The 19,860-nt window shown below is 43.9% G+C and overlaps 1 protein-coding gene across 1 annotated transcript in view; it reads left to right on the forward strand.

The window, feature by feature from the left end:
* The first annotated feature begins 2,290 nt into the window (after nt 1-2,290).
* LOC144501378 (septin-5-like) overlaps nt 2,291-19,860 on the forward strand; it is a 125,605-nt gene continuing 108,035 nt past the window's right edge. Inside the window, exon 1 of the mRNA XM_078225048.1 lies at nt 2,291-2,393. The gene's annotated coding sequence lies outside the window, so the exon portion shown is untranslated. The remainder of the gene's footprint in view (nt 2,394-19,860) is intronic.

Raw genomic sequence — 19,860 nt, forward strand, 5'->3', positions numbered from 1 at the left:
CTTCCAATGTGCAATATCTCACACTTGTCTGCGTTAAATTCCATTTGCCATTTTTCAAGTTGGTCCAAATCCCTCTGTAAGCTTTGAAAACCTTCCTCACTGTCCACTACACCTCCAATCTTTGTATCATCAGCAAACTTGCTGATCCAATTTACCACATCATCATCCAGATCATTGATATGGATGACAAACAACAATCATAGAAATCATAGAAACCCTACAGTGCAGAAGGAGGCCATTCGGCCCATCGAGTCTGCACCGACCACAATCCCACCCAGGCCCTACCCCCACATATTTACCCGCTAATCCCACTAACCTACGCATCTCAGGACTCTAAGGGGCAATTTTTAACCTGGCCAATCAACCTAACCCGCACATCTTTGGACTGTGGGAGGAAACCGGAGCACCCAGAGGAAACCCACGCAGACACGAGGAGAATGTGCAAACTCCACACAGACAGTGACCCGAGCCGGGAATCGAACCCAGGACCCTGGAGCTGTGAAGCAGCAGTGCTAACCACTGTGCTACCGTGCCGCCCAACACCGATCCCTGCGGCACACCACTAGTCACAGGCCTCCACTCAGAGAAGCAATCCTCCACAACCACTCTCTGGCTTCTTCCATTGATGTGGAGATGCCGGCGTTGGACTGGGGTAAGCACAGTAAGAAGTCTCACAACACCAGGTTAAAGTCCAACAGGTTTATTTGGTAGCAAATACCATAAGCTTTCGGAGCGCTGCCCCTTCGTCAGATGGAGTGAAAATCTGTTCTCCAACAGTGCACAGAGACACAGAAATCAAGTCACAGAATACCACTCTGGTCTTCAAGAGGACCAATTTTATCCCTCACTATCCTTTTGCTCCTAACATACCTATAGAAGCTCTTTGGATTTTCCTTCACTCTGCCTGCCAAAGAAACCTCATGTCTTCTTTTAGCCCTCCTGATTTCCCTCTTAAGTCGCTTCTTGCACTTTTTATACTCCTCGAGCATCTGATCTGTTCCTTGCTGCCTGTACATTTCATACAACTTTCTCTTCCTCTTAATCAGTGTTACAATCTCCCTCGAGAACCAAGGTTCCTTATTCCTATTTACTTTGCCTTTAATCCTGACAGGAACATACAAACTCTGCACTCTCAAAATTTCTCCTTTGAAGGCCTCCTGTAGATTAGGTCCTGGTGTGATTCTGTTTGCATTCCATTAGAATAAGATTAAAAGATTTTTCTGTGTAGTGATACCCCTTTCAAGCAACCTCACTTCAGATTACAGCTCTTCGTCCGTTCATGTAATACTTGAAATTGTGCATTATTTTGAATGAGATTTCTACTCTCATTAGATAGAAAGAGGAACTCTAAAGATATCTGAATGCAGTCAGGAGAAGCAGGCCCAAAACTGGGTATGGGGTGGAATTGAGAGTATAGTTTGTGAATCTGTGCTCCTAATGTGGAACTTCATATGCGAGAAGGTGGGGTTCTGGCTATGCTGCCAACAGAATTTTCCATTTAAAAACAAAGACCTCTGCATCTGAATTCCCAATGTACTCTCCTGATGGGAGGGTGAGAGAAGAAACTTCACACTTGAAATGTGAATTTATAAGATTCTCCTTTGTATTTTTGATTAAAATTCATCAGAACCTTTCTTGCTGACACCTCCGCACAGTGAAGAACAGGGACCACCTGTGACTTATGCAACAATAACTTTGTTTTCTATTTTGAAACATTTCAGGTGACGCTCCCTAAATTGAAGGTTTAGATTTCCATCCACATTAACCTCCCTGCTTAAACTCTTCTGCTCCAACACTATTTTTTGCTGATTTCTAAGAGTGTGACTGTTCCTGCTAGCTCATCCTCTATTCTTTGTGATTCCTTCATTCAGGTGCAGTTAGTACTAAGTTCAGTTACCTACATGAAAACCGATTGTAATGCCTTCCTACAGAGTTTCAATCTGTTAATGAGGCTCTAGAACACCGGCAATAAGAACATACTGAGATCCAGCACTGCATTTAACCCAATCAGCTTCCTGTGCTCAGGACAGTAGGCTGTGATAGGGTGCTAACTGGCTGTCTCTTTGGATTTTATTGGCTGGAGCTGGAGATGTCACTTCCTGGATTGTATGCAATGGGTTTAGTCCAATAGCAAAGGTGTTCCAGCAGAGGGAGGTCTGTGAGCTGCTTTCCTCCACCATCTGTTGATGCCTTAGTGCAGATTTAATTCGATTAATTAGTTGATGAGTGTGTCAAGGTCATCTGATGATCCTGGATGTGATTGTGTTCTGGGTTAGAGGGCAGCTGCTGAAGTGACAGATGGTGCTTGTTTTGCTTGGCTTTTATATCGCCTGTAAAGTAAATGTGAAATTCTAACAACAGCATATGAGATTCCGATTTGCAAAAGACACTGAGTAAGTTGAATCTTTTGTGCCTACTTAAGATTGTATCCTGTATACTTAAACGTACATTGGACATATTTAAGTTGTTCCTTCTTATGGGTATCCTGCATTTCTGCTTACTTTTAGTTAACTCTCTGCTAATACGTTTTGTTGCTGGCGTTCAGGCGGAGCAGTTGGAATATCAGAATCATCCTATTTGTCCAATTTGATGGGTATTCTCCATGCGTTGCATATATCTCGTACATGGTTTGTGTTAATTATTTTACATGTCATTTTTAGTTCTGGGAAGATTAAAGTTTAACTGTAAAAAATGGAATAAATGCAACTGAAGTAGTTTGGAGTCTCTTGCACTCAAAAGGTTGGGGCCATAATAACTGTGGTGAACCATTGTTGGTTACCACCAGGAGTGCTGAGCCATGGTTGGCCAGCACTATGGGTTTGTAGATATGTTACTGTTGGGGTTAGGGTTGGGCTGTTCGACCTGTTAATATTGTCCTATGGTACACTCCAGTTGGCTCCGCCTTCCTGGAGATGTATAAAGGCCACTGCTCTGTCTGGTGACCCTTTAGTCTGGGATCGTATATAGTGGCTCCATTATTGTTGGTAATAAAAGCCTTTATTTCCCGGGTACAATCTAGCCTCCCGTGTGATTTATCGCGCATCAATAACTTAAGGGGTTAACAGCTAGAAGAGGTGGGACCATTAAACAGCAGGTGAATTTACTTAGCTGAAGACTTGGGGGTCAATTTTCCCAAAAAGAAATGAAGTGCCCAACAGGTGGGAAAATGGGAGATTTTTTTGCCCATTTTTGGTAGATCGGTGCATGTGTACTGCCAGCTTCCCGATACCATCCCTTCCCTCACTGACCCACTGCCCTCACTGACCCTTGCATCTTGCTCCCATTGGTCACATTACATCCAATACAAAGTTGTCACTGGTTACATTCTAACAAATCCCACTACTGACCTTGTAACAAAAGGAAGGTCATTGAAACAGATGAAGATGGTTGGGCCTAAGACACTACCCTTAGAACTCCTGAAATGATGTACTTGAACTGAGATGATTAACTTCCAAAAATCACAACCATTTTCCTTTGTGCTAATTATGACTTCAACAGCAATGGGTTTCCCCCCTGATTCACATTGACTCCAGTTTTGCTCGGGCTCCTTGATGCCACATCGGTCAAGTGCTGCCTTGGTGTCAAGGGCAATCGGTTTCACCTTACCTCTGGAATTCAGCTCTTTTGTCCATGTTTAAACCAAGGCTGTAATGAGGTCAGGAGCTGAGTGACCATGTTACACATGCACCTTCCTTAGCCATCAAATCCTGGGGTGGGATTCAAACCCGGAGTTTTTGGCTTAGGTTCAGGGATCCGGCTCACTGCATCATAAGACCTCTTCCCTACCTTCTGTAATACTGTCTAATTTATTGTACACGCAAGTTACACAGACGTGTAGTTTTACAATAGGCATTGTCTTCCTTTTGCTAAATACATTTTAGTTCCCATAAGTAGAAGAATAAAGGACAGGTCAGAAGAATTGTTTTTCTCACAGGGGGTTATTAGAATGTGGAATGCTTTACAATAAGTGTGAGTCAACAACTTTATTTAGCAGGGAATTGAACAAAGATTTAAAAAGGAAGAAATAAGTGAATTTGGGGAAGTGACAAGGAAATAAAAGTGTATTGGGCTGGATGATCTCTTATGTAGTAAATTCTTCTATTCCAATTATCCTTTTTCCAGACTGTAGTTTAGGATCTAACTAATGTGGTACTACCAGAATTGGGGATAGTTACTTGACCAGGTGTTTAATTCATGTAGACATCTGCAGTGGGGAAACCCAACTGTACCCAGGTATGAACTACATTTTGAATGATAGTTTTCAGTAATATTGTGTTGACATCGGCTGTAGTTGTGAAATAATATGGCATGCAATTTAACCTCATAAATATAAAGAGTTAAGTTTTACTCCTTATCCCTGACTCTTTCATTTACAAAGGCCAGGATTTTCCAGCCACGCTCGCCCCAAGACTGGAAATTCCTGCCTGAGGTCAACAGACCTTTGCATGGTCCTGTCCCGCCCATTACAATTCTTGTGGCTGGCGGGATGGGAAAATTCCACCCAAAGTACCTGATGCCCTCAGTGTCAGCTCAATTGGTGGCAATCTTTGCGTTTTGACTCACAAAGTTCTGGCTTCAAATCCCACTTGAGACTTGAACACAAAAAGCAGGGTTGAGGGAGTGGGAGGGCTTCATTGTCTGAGGTGCCATCTTTTGGCTGAGATGTTAAATCGGGGTTCCAACTGCCTGCTTGGGTGAATGTAAAAGATCTCATAGCATTATTTTGAAGTAGAGTGGGGCAGTATTCCCGGTCTCATGGCCAATACTTACCCCTCAATCAACATCACACAAAAAAACCAATCTGGTTATTGTCACATTGTTGTCTGTGGGCGTTTGCTGAATGCAAATTGGTTACATTACATTTGCTGCATTCCAGTAACAACACTTCACAAGTGCTTCATTGGCTGTAAAACACTTTGAGACACCTGATGCTTGTGAAAATACTATATAGATGCAAGTCTTTTTTCCCTCAGAATTTTTCTTCCTCTGAGGAATTTCTTCTCATCCAGTAAGGTTACATTTGGGGCCCTATTTTACCATTTTGATTCTAAGTGCTGGGCAAACTTGAAACTAGGAGTGTTTCAGATCCGACTTTTAGACCCATTCTCAGGTGCCCCCATACGCACCCTGCCTGCAAAAATATCAGTGATTCCGAATCGCGCTGCAGAAGCCTGTGAGTGGGGCTTATTGCGCCCGAAACCCTGCAGCTCCGACCGGCGCCTCCAACTGCACATGCGCAGAAAAAAAAGATAGAGTGCTGCTCCCCCTGCCACCTCGCTCCCGGGCCGGATAATGCCTCCCCTGGGCCCCACAGACATTGTCCCACCCCCACAACATTACTGACCTTCTTATTCTCCCACCCAGACCAATTGCAGGCCCCTCCCCTTTCCCCACACTGATCTCAGACAGAGTGGCAGCGAATCCCCCCTTGCCCCGCACTGATCTCAGGCAGTGTGGCAGCGGACCCCCCCCTCCCCCACTGATCCAAAGCAGAGAGCCGTCGGACCTGCCCCCCACCCCCCAACCGATCTCAAGCAGAGAGCCGTCGGACGCTCAGCACTTACCTCCTGGCTAACTGGAACGTCTGAATCGACCTTCTATGGAGCATGTCTGTTTCACACCGAATCTGAATGGGTGAATGCAGTGGTAAAGGGGGAAGTGCCGGTAAGGTTGGGTGTGCAGCCCATTAAGTCATTTTAAATGCATGCAAATGCATTTAAATGGCTGCCGCGCCCATTTCGGGTGCGATCCTGATTGCAGCCATTTTTGGGCCTTGGTAAAGGGAGAACCGGCACGGAGGTAGGCGCAGATCACGCTACTCATCTAATGCTCAACTTTACCAAGTTTTCACGCCCGAAAACGGGTGCAACGCAATAATAAAATAGGGCCCTTGGCCTTTCACTTGTGCTTCCTCTCCTGTTCTTTCCACACACTTTCCACTAATAGTGAACAACCTGGAGTAGAATGAAATAGAAAGTACCTTGCTAGCAGGTTTTGGAACTGTCCTTTGGTTTAGTAAGTTGTGTTTGTGCATCTAGAAAGATGGTGTATAATCTTAGTTACTGGAAGCAGTCATTAGTAGCCTGCTGTATTAATTCAAAAATATCTCATTACTTTTGTTTCATATTCAGCAAATTTAATTTTAACAATATTCTGCTGCAAAATTATAGAGGCAAACTTGGCACTCACCCCATTAAATAGACATTATGAATATAAAATAATTGGCACTTGAACCCATATTTGGCATTGTAGGTGAACAGATATCATCTATATATGGCAGCAACAACAACTTGCCACCTTTTGTGACAGTTGGCAGTCATCCTCATTGTTTACTGAGGCACTATGCTTTAAATTGAAACACCTTTTACTGAGCATCCTTTCAAAGCGATGAGCTTCTTGACATTGGCTTTCATATCTATCGGTGGGCGGCATGGTGGCACAGTGGTTAGCGCTGTTGCCTCACAGCACCAGGGACCCGGGTTCAATTCTAGCCTCGGGTTATTGTCTGTGTAGCGTTTGCACATTCTCCCTATGTCTGCGTGGGTTTCCTCCAGGTGTTTTGGTTCCTCCCACACTCCAAAGATGCACGAGTTAGATGGCTTAGCCATGCTAAATTGCCCCTTAGTATTATGGGGATTAGCGGGGTAAATAGATGGGGTTAAGGGGTAGGGCCTGGGTGGAATTGTTGTAGGCTCAATGGCCAAATGGCCTCCTTCTGCACTGCAGGGATTCTATGACGTGCTGTGTTAAAGTGGGTTTGAACCTAGGGGCAATTCTCCTTTTCCTCTCACTCACCACCATAATCCGTGTCTCAGAATTGGTGAAATAGATATTTCAACTGGCCAACCCACTCCATCAGTGCATCAACTAATGTATACCACACTGGATTAATATACTGAGTATTGTTTACATGACTAAGAGGTTTACTGATGAGCCAGCTCCATTAGTTAGGTTTCGCCTATTGGCTACTACATTGTAATGTATCTGAGTTCCAAGAATATCCTGGGCATTTAGACCACTAGAGAGAACGTACCACTTACTGCAATTTAAATTTTTTATTAGTGCATTAATGAGTCTCAGGCTAATTAAATAAAGTTATTTTCTCTCCTGAATAATGATGTGTTCAGTGAATGGTCTAGGACTTTTGTTTTTGACTTCTGTCAGGCAGCCCTCGCCTGGGCTCTCCGAGGCGGCACAGAGCCCCTCGCCTGGGCTCTCCGAGGCGGCACAGAGCCCCTCGCCTGGGCTCTCTGAGGCGGCACAGAGCCCCTCGCCTGGGCTCTCCGAGGCGGCACAGAGCCCCTCGCCTGACCAGCGTAAGGTTGTAGAGCAGCTTGTATTATTTCACAGAGAATGTAAGCAGGATCCTGACCTATTTGACACGGAGCAGGATGTTCTCACCTGTACTGTGCGATGCATTAGAGATTCCCACTGGTCCAGGGAAAGTGTGTGCCAGTACCTTTCTTGCGTGATTTAAAAGTGAGGAGGGAGCCTCTCCCTGCGTGTAATGCATCTGTCATTCAATCTGACTTCAGTAGTGTTTTCAGCAGGTGAAGTGCAACTCCAGAGTGCTTACATTTCCTAACCATCCCTCCACATATCACTGACTATTTATATCGCTCCCCCTTGGCACACCAGGCACTGTCACATGATCTTGGAGTTCTCCAATCGGAGCTGTGTCAGCTGGTTTTATGGTCTATTTCCTGTGTGTGTGTGTGGAGAGGGTTAGCACTGCAGTTTGTGTTCAGCACCTCAGCAAAGGAGAGTTCCCATTTAATCCCAGCAACATCATCATCATATAAATCAGAGTCTGGAGGTCCAGAGGCAATAGAGAGCAGCGACAGCCCCGGAGGATACAGACATGGTAAGTCAGGCCTTTCATATTATGCAGGAGCGGGCTGAATGATCAGCAGCTGTACTTTGTCCAACTTTAATAGGATTCAGTAAGGTTCATGTTGCTACTGAAACCTTATTAAAAGCAGCATGTTTCAGAATGTAAACACAGCAGTCACCCCTATTCCATTAGTCAGTGAATAAATGTAAGAGCAATGGAGTGATGAGTGTAGGTGAGTTAATCTCTCTCTATTTCTTTAGCGTGTTGGCTGTTTGTGAAAACTCTCTTGTAAGAAAGCATTGATTATGCTGATTCAGTGTCTCTTTGACGGCTGTGGTCAGCAGGATTTGGGTGTGGAGAGCAAACAGGTCACAGGCACTGACTGGGTTTGTCATCACAAAGCACCAAAATGTCATTCATTCTGCTCCGCCTGTATACCTTGCACGTGGCCTTAATGCAGTTTGACTGGATTAAACTACTTAAACCATAGTGACCAGGAGAATCATTCAGATCCTGAGCTCCTAAAACATCGGGTAAAATTTGAAAGATTTCTATTGGAATTTGTCAGTGTCCACTTATTAAAAAGAGTGCTTTAAACAGTGAGGGTTTGCTGGCAGGCTGTGTTTTCAGCTGAGGTCTAACACTCCAGTAAAAGATTGCAATAACTTTAAAACTTCAACCCACCCCATTAAGATCAATGCCTGGGACTGAAACACTTTTAATATCAAGTACTCCCAGGCTAGGTATAGCAATACCACTTGCCCAAAAACGTAACTAAACTCAAATCTCAGGTCAAGTCCTGCTACATATCAGTATGATGTGCTTTCATGTCAGCCAACCTGTTGGTTCTCTGACATTGCCAATGTAGTGCCAAATTAGAGATGGTTTTGTACTGTGGATCTATACCCACACAGATCTCAATTGTAACTGCTCAAAATCATTGTATTTGGGACTCATAACAGCCCACTTACTTTCTAGTCCTCCTCCTCCTCTCATTGGTGATGCCATTGATTTATGCTGGGATAAAACTTTTATATCAACCAAGTTATGATTCTCCATGTGTGAATGATAACTATTCAACTGTGAGAGCATCACGACAAAACTCCCAAACTTGCATTGAATATTCTGTCGTATTTTGTAAGATGGTTGTTTATAAATGTTATTCATTGCAGTGTGTTTAATAATGATGCAATACAAATGCTGTAATCTGAGCCCACCTCATGCTCCACACTTACTGAATGATATTGCATTGTTCTGAGGAAACATTGGTAGCAAGGTAGCCTACACCATGGGGGACAGTTCCTGAGGTTTCCTGTGGTCCTGCTGCAGCTTAAACATAATACTGGTTTGCCCCATCACTTAGACAGCAACATTGACTGAAGGAAGCACATAACTGATTCCTTCTGAGAAAACACCACCCACAGGAAGTGCTTATTGGATAATCAAAGGCACGCCTTCCAGTTCTTCGTTTACATCCATAGAAACATCAAGGAAAATATATCACTTTCCCCAAATTTTCTTTCTTTAGTAATACTACCAGAAAAGAGCAGCTTTTGCAAGATTAGCCTTTGTGTATATGGTATAAGATCAAAGTATAATGCATCTTTCTTGCGCGTAAAGATATGGGGGTGATCTTTGAATTTTTTTGGTAAGTGCCGAATGAGTGAAAATGGGAGCGAATTGCACCCATTTATTTAGCAAAAGAAAAAATCTAATTTTATCACACTTAGAAAAAAAAGAGGCAAAGTGTGATTCTCACCAGTAGGGGGAGTGAACAGGGTCTATTCATACCAGGAATTCGACTGCCGACAGCTAGAATGTGCTATTGTGCATGCACCTGATCTCCCACTGCACTTGCAATAGTACATAGTGCATTGGGAGATTGCTGCCCCCAATTGTGCCATGCCCCCGGCCAATCGTCGCTCTCCCATTCGCCCTCCTGCCCAGTCGATCGCTGCCCCAGCGATTGCAGAATGCGCAGGTCCTGCCCCTTGGCATTGCCCAGGCACTGGGTAGTGCCAGGGTGGTAGGGAGTCACTGCCAGGGTCTCAGGCTGGCACTGCCCAAGGGGCACTTCCCCCTGACCACTCTGGGAGGGGGAGGTGGTTTCAATGGCCTCCAGTCCCACTGGCAAGGCCATCAAGTGTCAATGGCGGCTGGAAGTGAACCTCGTCGGTGAGGACCTCCACCAGCAAGGCCATTAAGGCAAATGATCCCGGATGATAGTGTCCCAGGCTCACTAATCATGTTAAAATAGCTTATGGATATTATAATCAGCCTCGCGCCCTTTCCGGGTGCAAGGCTGATTACGCCAGCAATTCAGTGCCGATATCATTGTGAGAGGCGAGAAACCTTGCACGAAACCAATTTTTTTTTGTCTCTCTCACGATCTTACCAGTTTGGCATGCTAATTTGACTGGTGTAAGGAGCCGGTAAGATCATCCCCCATTAGCATCATCTATATGTTTCTATATATCTATAGATCAGCCTTCAACAGCATTACTCCTACGAAACTCATCTCCAAACTCCGGCACCTCCCTCTCCAACTGGATTCTGAACTTCCTAACTCACAGACCACAATCAGTAAGGATAGGCAACAACACCTCCTCCACAATCACCCTCAATAGGTGCCCTACAAGGCTGTGTTCTCAGCCCCCGAGTATACTCCCTATACACCTATGACCGTGTGGCCTCCAGTTCCTCTCCAATTCGATTTTCAAGTTTGCTGACGACACCACTGTAGTGGGTCGGATCTCAAACAATGATGAGACAGCGTACAGGAATGAGATAGAGAATCGGGTGAGCTGGTGCAGCGACAATAATCTCTCCCTCAATGTCAACAAAACGAAGAAGATTGTCATCGACTTCAGGAAGTGTAGAGGAGAACATGCCCCTGCCTACATCAACAGGGGCGAAGTAGAAAGGGTCGAGAGCTTCAAGTTTTTAGGTGTCTAGATCACCAACAACTTGTCCTGGTCCCCCCATGCCGACACTATAGTTAAGAAAGCCCACCAACGCCTCTACTTTCTCAGAAGACTAAGGAAATTTGGCATGTCAGCCACGACCTTTACAGATGCACCATAGAAAGCATTCTTTCTGGTTGTATCCCAGCTTGGTATGGCTCCTGCTCTGCCCAAGACTGCAAGAAACTACAAAAGGTCGTGAATGTAGCTCAATCCATCACACAAACCAGCCTCCCATCCATTGACTCTGTCTACGCTTTTCCCTGCCTCAGCAAAGCAACCAGCATAATTAAGGACCCCTGCACCCTGGTCATTCTTTCTTCCACCTTCTTCCGTCAAGAAAAAGATACAAAAGTCTGAGGTCATGTACCAACCAACTCAAGAACAGCTTCTTCCCTGCTGCTGTCAGACTTTTGAATGGACTTGCCTTGCATTAAGTTGATCTTTCTCTACACCCTAGCTATGACTGTAACACTACATTCTGCACTGTCTCGTTTCTTTCTCTATGAACGTTATGTTTTGTCTGTATAGCGCACAAGAAACAATACTTTTCACTATGTTAATACATGTGACAATAATAAATCAAAAAAATGTTTGTAGCTTGTGACCCATATCTTTCATTAAGAAATTCTCCAAAGTGGTAGCTAATTGTATAAGAACATAAATAGAAGCAGGGTCAGCCATTTGGCCTTCGAACGTGCTCCACCATTCGGTATAGAATCATACAGTGCAGGAGAGGCCCTTTGGCCCATTGAGTCTACACTGACATGAGAAACACCTGAACTCCCACCTAATCCCATTTACCAGCACTTGGCCCATAGACTTGAATGTTATGATGTGCCAAGTGCTCATCTAGGTACTTTTTAAAGGATGTGAGGCAACCCGCCTTTACAACCCTCTGAGGCAGTGCATTCCAGACCATCACCACCTTCTGAGTAAAAAAGACTTTCCTCATATCCCTCCTAAACATCCTCCACCTCACCTTGAACTTGTGTCCCCTCGTGACTGGCCCTTCAACTAAAGGGAACAGCTACTCCTTATTCACTCAGTCTATGCCCCTCATAATCTTGTGCACCTCGATCAGGTCGCCTCTCAGTCTTCTCTGCTTCAACGAAAACAACCCAAGCCTATCCAAACTCTCTTCATAACTTAAATGTTCCATCCCAGACAACATCCTAGTGAATCTTCTCTGCACACCCTCCAATGCAATCGCATCCTTTCTATAATGTGGTGACCAGAACTGCACACAGTACTCTAGCTGTGGCCTGACCAAAGATCTATACAATTCTGACATGTCTTCCCTGCTTTTGTAATCTATGCCCCAATTGATAAAGGCAAGTGTGCCATATGCCTTGTTCACCACCCAACTAACATGCCTTTCTGTCTTCAGAGATCGATGGATAAACATGCCAAGGTCCCTTGTCCCACAGAACTTCCTAGTGTCATGCTGTTCATTGAATACTTCCATGTCAAATTACTCCTTCCAAGGGACGGCATGGTGGCAGTGGTTAGCACTGCTGCCTCATGGCTCCAGGGACCTGGGTTCGAATCCCGGCTTGGGTCACTGTCCGTGTGGAGTTTGCACATTCTCCCTGAGTCTGCATGAGTTTCCTCTGGGTGTCCAAAGATATGCGGGTTAGGTAGATTGGCCATGCTAAATTGCCCCTTAGTGTCCCGGGATGCCTAGATTAGAGGGATTGGTGGTAGGTAAGTATGTGGGTTACGGGGATAGGGGCTGGGAGGGATTGTTGGTGCAAACTCGATGGGCCGAATGGCCACCTTCTGCACTGTAGGGTTCTATAAACCTCACACTCACCTCTCACTTTTCAGGGTTAAATTCCATCTGCCACTTATCTGCCCATTTGATCATCCTGTCTATATCTTCTTGTAGCCCAAGACACTCAACCTCACTGTTGACCACCTGGCCAATCTTTGCGCCATCCACAAATGTATTATTCCAACCCCCCACATAGTCATCTATGTCACTGAAATAAATGACAAATAATAGGGGACCCAGCACAGATCCTTGTGGTACGCCACTGGGCACTGGCTTCCAGTCACTAAAGCAGCCTTTTGTCATCACCCTCTGTCTCCTAACACTGAGCCAATTTTGAATCCAGTTTATCAAATTACCCTGTATTCCATGTGCCTTTGCCTTATTTATAAGTCTCCCATGTGGACCTTGTCAAAGACTTTGCTGAAATCCATACAAAATATATCAAAGAACAAAGAACAATACAGCACAGGAGCAGGCCCTTCGGCCCTCCAAGCCTGCACCGATCATGTGTTCCTAACTAGACCATCCGTTTGTATCCCTCTATTCCCAGTCTGTTCATGTGGCTATCTAGATAAGTCTTAAATGATCCTAGCGTGTCTGCCTCAACCAGCTTGCTTGGTAGTGCATTTCAGGCCCCCACCACCCTCTGTGTAAAATACGTCCCCCACATATCTGTATTGAACCTTGCCCCCCCTTACCTTGAACTTGTGACCCCTTGTGTTTGTCATTTCTGACCTGGGGAAAAAGCTTCCAACTGTTCACCCTATCTATGGCCTTCATAATTTTCTAAACTTCTATTAGGTCGCCCCTCAACCTCTGTCTTTCCAGGGAGAACAACCCTAGTTTACTCAATCTCACCTCTTAGCTAATACCCTCCATACCAGGCAACATCCTGGTAAACCTTTTCTGCACTCTCTCCAAAGCCTCCATGTCCTTCTGGTAGTGTGGCGACCAGAACTGGATGCAGTATTCCAAATGTGGCCTAACCAATGTTCTATATAACTTTATGACACTTTACTGATGATTGAGAGTAGACTGATGGGGTGGTAATTGGCCGGATTTGTCCTGCTTTTTGTGAACAGGACATACCTGGGCAATTTTCCGCATTTCCGGGTAGATGTCAGTGTTGTAGCTGTACTGGAACAGCTAGGGATGTGGCAGGTTCTGGAATACAAGTTTTCAGTACTATTGCCAGAATACTATCAGTATCCAGTGCCTGCAACCATTTCTTGCTTTCATGTGTAGTGAATCGAATTGGCTGAAGACTGATATCAGTGATACTGGGAATCTCAGAAGATGTTGAGATGGATCATCCAGTCAGCACTTCTGACTGAAGATTGTTGCAAATGCTTCAGCCTTATCTTTTGCACAGATGCGCTGGGCTCCTCCATCATTATGACGGGTTAATTGTGGAGGCGGCTCCTCCAGTGAGTTGTTTAATTGTCCATCACCATTTATAGCAGAATGTGACCGAACTTCGATCTGATCCATTGTTTGTGGAATTGCTTAGCTATGTACATCGTTTGCCTTTTGACACTAAGGTAGTCCTGTGTTGTAACTCAACAGGTTGGCACCTCATTTTTAGATATGCCTGGTGCTGCTCCTGGCATGTCCTCCTGCACCCTTCATTGAATCAGAGTTAATCTACTGGCTTGGTGGTAGTATTTGAGTATTGATATGCCGGGCTATGAGATTACAGATTGTGGTTGAGTACAATTCTGCTGATGGCCCATAGTACTTCATAGGTGCCCAGTTTTGAGCTGCTAGATCTGTTCAAAATTTATCTCATTTAACATGGTGGTGGTGCCACACAATACAATGGAGGGTATCCTAAATCTGAAAACGGGACTTTGGCTCCACAAGCACTGTGCGCTGGTCATGCCTACTGATATTCTCACGGACAGATACATCTGCTGCAGGCAGGTTGGTGAGGACAAGTATGTTTTTCCCTCTTGTTGGTCCCTTCATCACTTGTCGCAGTCCCAGTCTAGCAGCTATGTCTGTTAGGATCCAGCCAGCTTGATCTGTGGTGGTGCTATCAAGCCACTCTTGGTGATGATATTGAAATCCCCCACCCAGAGTACATTCTGTCACTTTGCCACTCAGTGCTTCCTCCAACTGGTATTCAACTTGGAGTACTGATTCATCAGCTGACAGGAACAGTAGGTGATGATCAGCAGGTGGTTTCCTTAGCCATGTTTGAACTGGTGCCATGTGGCTTCATGGGTTCCAGAGTCAATATTGATGTCTCCCAGGGCAACTACCTCCTGACACCCCTCTGCTGCCACTTCTGTTGGGCCTGTCCTGCCGGTGGGACAGGACGCACCGAGACATGATGATGGTGGTGTTTGGGACATAATCTGTAAGGTATAATTCTGTGAGTATGACTGTGTCAGGCTGTTGCTTGACTAGTCTGTGCGACACCTCCCTCAATTTTGACACAAACTCTAAGATGTTAGTCAGAGGGGTTGACAGACCTGGGTTTGCATGTTTTCATTTCTGGTATCTAGGTTGATGCCAGGTGATCCGTCCTGTTTCATTCCTTTTTGTCGACTTTGTAGCCGTTTTTTAAAAATGTTTTACTCCAATGCTAAGAGTGGACCAGGCAGACCCAAATCCATTCCTTGCTTGCTCAAAAACCAAAGTCAAATTTCAATTGAATCCAATTCATGGTTCCCCACAAGCGAGACATACAAGATCCAAGCAGACAAGATAAGGCATTGCACCGCATCATGGGCTTAATCTGACACTTGTTCTTAGCCAAAAGGCCGAGAAGTAGACTTTGTAGCAGTTGGGTACTGAATCTGGAGTCACGTGGGTAAAGACAGCAGACTTCTTTCCCTAAAGGAAATGAATGAACCAGATGGGTTTTTACAACAATCAACAATGGTTTCACGGTCATCATTAGACTTTGAATTCCAGATTGTTTTTTCAGTTGAATTCAAATTCCTCCACCTGCTGTGCTGGCTCCCCAAAGCATTACCCTTGGTCTCTGGATTAGCAGCCCAGCAATAATACTCCTACACCACCACCTCCCCTGGAAAAGAAAATCTCACTGTGAAAGTCAATTCTAAGATTGCAAGTTACTAGGGTCAGAAAAGAAAATAAGTGGTGTCTGTCATGGTAGTAATGGTGATAGTGGTGTCTGGGGCATTGTCTGTAAAATATGATTCAGTGAGTGTGACTATGTCAGGCTGTTGCTAGACTGGTCTGTGGGACAACTCTTCCAATGTTTGGACCCACGAGTTGATTCTGAGAATATTAAATGTCCATATAAAGGACAGCATGAGGAACACTTGGGATGTGTCTCTGGTTTGAAGTATAGGTAAGTCTGTAAGTAAAGATAATGGGGTGAATTGTACTGCCTCCTGCTGACATATATGAAGGTGATGGAGGCACGTAAAATGAAGCAGGTGGCGAGTCCACGACTTTCCTGCCCACTCTCTCTCCTTTTTTAAGTAGCGGAGTTATGTTTGCTGCCATCCATTCCATGGGAACGGTTCTGAAATCTGGAAGATCAAAACCAATGCATCCATTACTTCTGCAGCTATCTTGATGAAAACCTTAGGTGTAAACCACCACAGATTTGATAGCTTCAAATCCCATTAATTCACCCAGTAGTAGTTCTTAACTAATAACAATATTCCCATTTTCATTATCTTCGATTCACCATCATTTCTGGAATTTATTCTGTGTCTTTTCAAATTAAATTATTTATTTAATGTATCTGCCAGTTCCTTATTCCCCATTATAACATATTTGTCTATATAGAGTCATAGAGGTTTACAGCATGTAAACAGGCCCTTCGGCCCAACTTGTCCATGCCGCCCTATAATTTTTGCATATGTTGTATACATGTGTCTATTTTATATTTATGTCCATTTTAACATGTATATGTTATATTTGTGTACATACTGGGCCAGGTTTTGTTGAAACAATTAGAGCATCTGAATAAAGCATACTGTTACTGATGCACCAATCAACCAGTAACTTGTACAGAGGAAGATAGATATACCCACTAAATTGTGAATTGTCACAAATTGCCAGCTGATTTGAAGCACCACCATCAGATTTGCAAAAAGAAATCTTATGCTTAATCGCCTGCTGATTTCCATAAAGTTGCTGTATTTGCATATAAATTGGATATTAATCTCATTACAGGGAGTTAGGTCCAATGATTATCAGCATAAGCATTGGTTTAGCAACATGATAATTGTTTCTGATGACCAATCAACCTCTTTCGCAGAGAGTAAGCAGTTTGATAGTACAGAACTTCAGTATTGCTGAAAAGAGACATGCTGTTGAAATTTCCTTCTTGCACTCATTAGGACATATGCGTGAATGCCAAATTTCAAAGCAAACAATGATTTACTTTGCAAGGGTGTTGATTGATTGGCAAGTAGACTCTGGTCAAGACATGCTCCAGGGAGCCATTGACCTCTTGCTTTTGTTTAAGTCAAAAAGGTGTACTGCCTGGACATATTCCTTTAGTCCTTGTGTATGAGTATATGTAGCTTCTAGCAAGTGTACATTATTTTATATGTGAGGTTTGTTAATTTTTTAATTCATGGGATATGAGCATTAAAAGCAAGGCCAGCATTTATTGCCATCCATATTGCCTTTGGGAAGGTGGTGGGCTGCATTTTTTAATACAACTAAGTAGCTTGCTTAGCCATTAACCACATTGCGGTGGGTCTGGAGTCACATATAGCCCATACCTGGGATAAACTTGGTAGATTTCCTTCCCCAAAGAATGTTAGTGAACCACATAGGATTTCTAATAATCCAGTAAATTTGTGGTCACCATTACTGACATTAGCTTTTTATTCCAGATTTATTTAATTCACTGAATTTAAATTCTCCAGATGCATTGGTGGAGTTTGAACTTGAGTCTCTGAATCATTAGTCCAGACCTTTGGATTGCTAGTTCCATAACAGAACCACTATTGTGTCATATCCACTACGGGGTATGTATTGTATGCATTTATGTATTGTGTACATTTTATTTATATATTATACTTAACTGTTATATATGTATATTGTGGATGTATATAAATACACGTGTTCTATTATTAAATGTATGTAGTTGTTTGGTAGTACAAAACAAGACATTTTGTTGAAGCTTTTTGTCTTGTACTCATCAGAACAAATGTCAGGGGAAACAACTTTATACTGTATGAGAAAGGAGTGCTGATTAGCAAGTGGACTCATACAAACATAGAAAATAGGAGCAGGAGTAGGCCATTTGGCCCTTTGAGCCTACTCCACCATTCATTATGGTCATAGCTGATCATCCAACTCGGTAACCTGTTCTTACTTTTCCCCAAATCCTTTGATCCCTTTAGCCCCAAGAGCTATATCTAACTCTTTCTTGAATACATATAATGTTTTGACCTCATCTGCTTTCTGTGGTAGAGAATTCCACAGGCTCACTGTTCTCTAGGTGAAGAAATTTCTGCTCATCTCAATCCTAAATTGTTTACCCCGTATCCTTAGACTATGACCCCTGGATCTGGATTCCCCCACCATCGGGAACATCATTCCTGCATCTACTCTGTCTAGTCCTGTTAGAATTTGATAGGATCCTATGTGACCCCCTCATTCATCTAAACTTCAGCGAATATAATCCTAATCATCTCAATCGCTCCTCATTGCACTCCCTCTGGAGCATCCTTCCTCAGATTAGGAGACCAAAACTGCGCACAATACTCCAGGTGTATAACTGCAAGACATCCCTGCTACAGTACTTGAATCCTCTCGCTGTGAAGGCCAATATACAATTTGTCGCCTTCACCGCTTGCTGCACTAGCATGTTTACTTTCAATGATTGGTGTACAAGGACACCTAGATCTCATTGCACGTTGCCTTCTCTTAATTTGTAGCCATTCTGATAATTTGCCTTCCTGTTTTTGTTAACAGAGTGGATAACCTCACGTTAATCCACATTATACTGCATCTGCCATGCATTTACCCATTCCCTCAGCTTGTCCAAATCATACTGAAGGATCTCTGCACCCTCCTCACAGTTCACCCTCCCACCCAGCTTTGTGTCATCTGCAAATGTGGAGATATTACATTTAGTTCCCTCAATCTAAATCCTTATATATATAGTTGGGGTCCAAGGACTGATCCCTGCAGGACCCCACTAGTCACTGTCTGCCATTGGGAAAATTACCCATTTATTCCTACTCTTTACCAGTTTTCTATCCATCTCAATATACCAACCCCAATCCCATGTGCTTTAACTTTACACACCAATCTCTTATGTGGGACCTTGTCAAAAGCAGAGAAACTGGAAGCAGGAGTGGGTCATTTGGCCCTTCGAACCTGCTCCACCATTCATTTTGATCATGGCTGATCATCAAATTCAATATCCTGGTTCCCCATATCCCTTGACCTCTTTAGCCCCAGGAGCTATATCTAATTTCTTCTTGAAATCGGACAATTCACCATCCTCTGGGTGAAGAAATTTCTCCTCACCTCACTTCTGAAAGGTTTACCCCTTATCCTCAAACTATGACCCATAGTTCTGGACTCCCCTACCATTGGGAACATTCTTCCTGAATCACCCCTGTCTAACCCTGTTAGAATGTTATAAGTTTCTGATATCCCCTCTCACTCTTCTAAACTCCAGTGAATACAATCCTAACCGATTCAGTCTCTCCTCGAGTGACAGACCAGCCATCCCAGGAATCAGCCTGGTAAACCTTCACTGTACTCCCTCTATAGCAAGGACATCCTTCCTCAGATAAGGACACCAAAACTGCACACAATACTCCAGGTGTGGCCTCACCAATGCCCTATACAATTGCAGCAAAACATCCCTATCCCTATACTCCAATCCTCTCACTATGAAGGCCAACATGCCATTTGCCTTCTTTGCTGCCTCCAGTACCTGCGCACGCACTTTCAGGAACTGATGTATGAGGACTAAAGTTCTCGTTGAGTATCCACCTCTCTCAATTTACATCCATTCAAATAATAATCTGTCTTCCCATTATTGTTACTGAAGTGGATAACCTCACATTTATCCAGTTATACTGCATCCGCCATGCAGATGCCCACACACACAGCCTGTCTAAATCATGCTGAAACATCTCTGCATCCTCCTCACAGCTCACCTTCCCATCCAACTTTGTATCATCTGCAAATTTGGAGATAATACATTCAGTTCCCTCTTCCAAATCATTAATATATAATGTGAACAGTTGGGGACCTAGCACAGATCCCTGTGGAACCCCACTAGTCACTGACCTCCAATCAGAAAAATACTATTTATGCCAACT

The sequence above is a fragment of the Mustelus asterias genome, chromosome 12 (assembly GCF_964213995.1).
Source record: "Mustelus asterias chromosome 12, sMusAst1.hap1.1, whole genome shotgun sequence".
NCBI classification, from domain to species: Eukaryota; Metazoa; Chordata; class Chondrichthyes; order Carcharhiniformes; family Triakidae; genus Mustelus; species Mustelus asterias.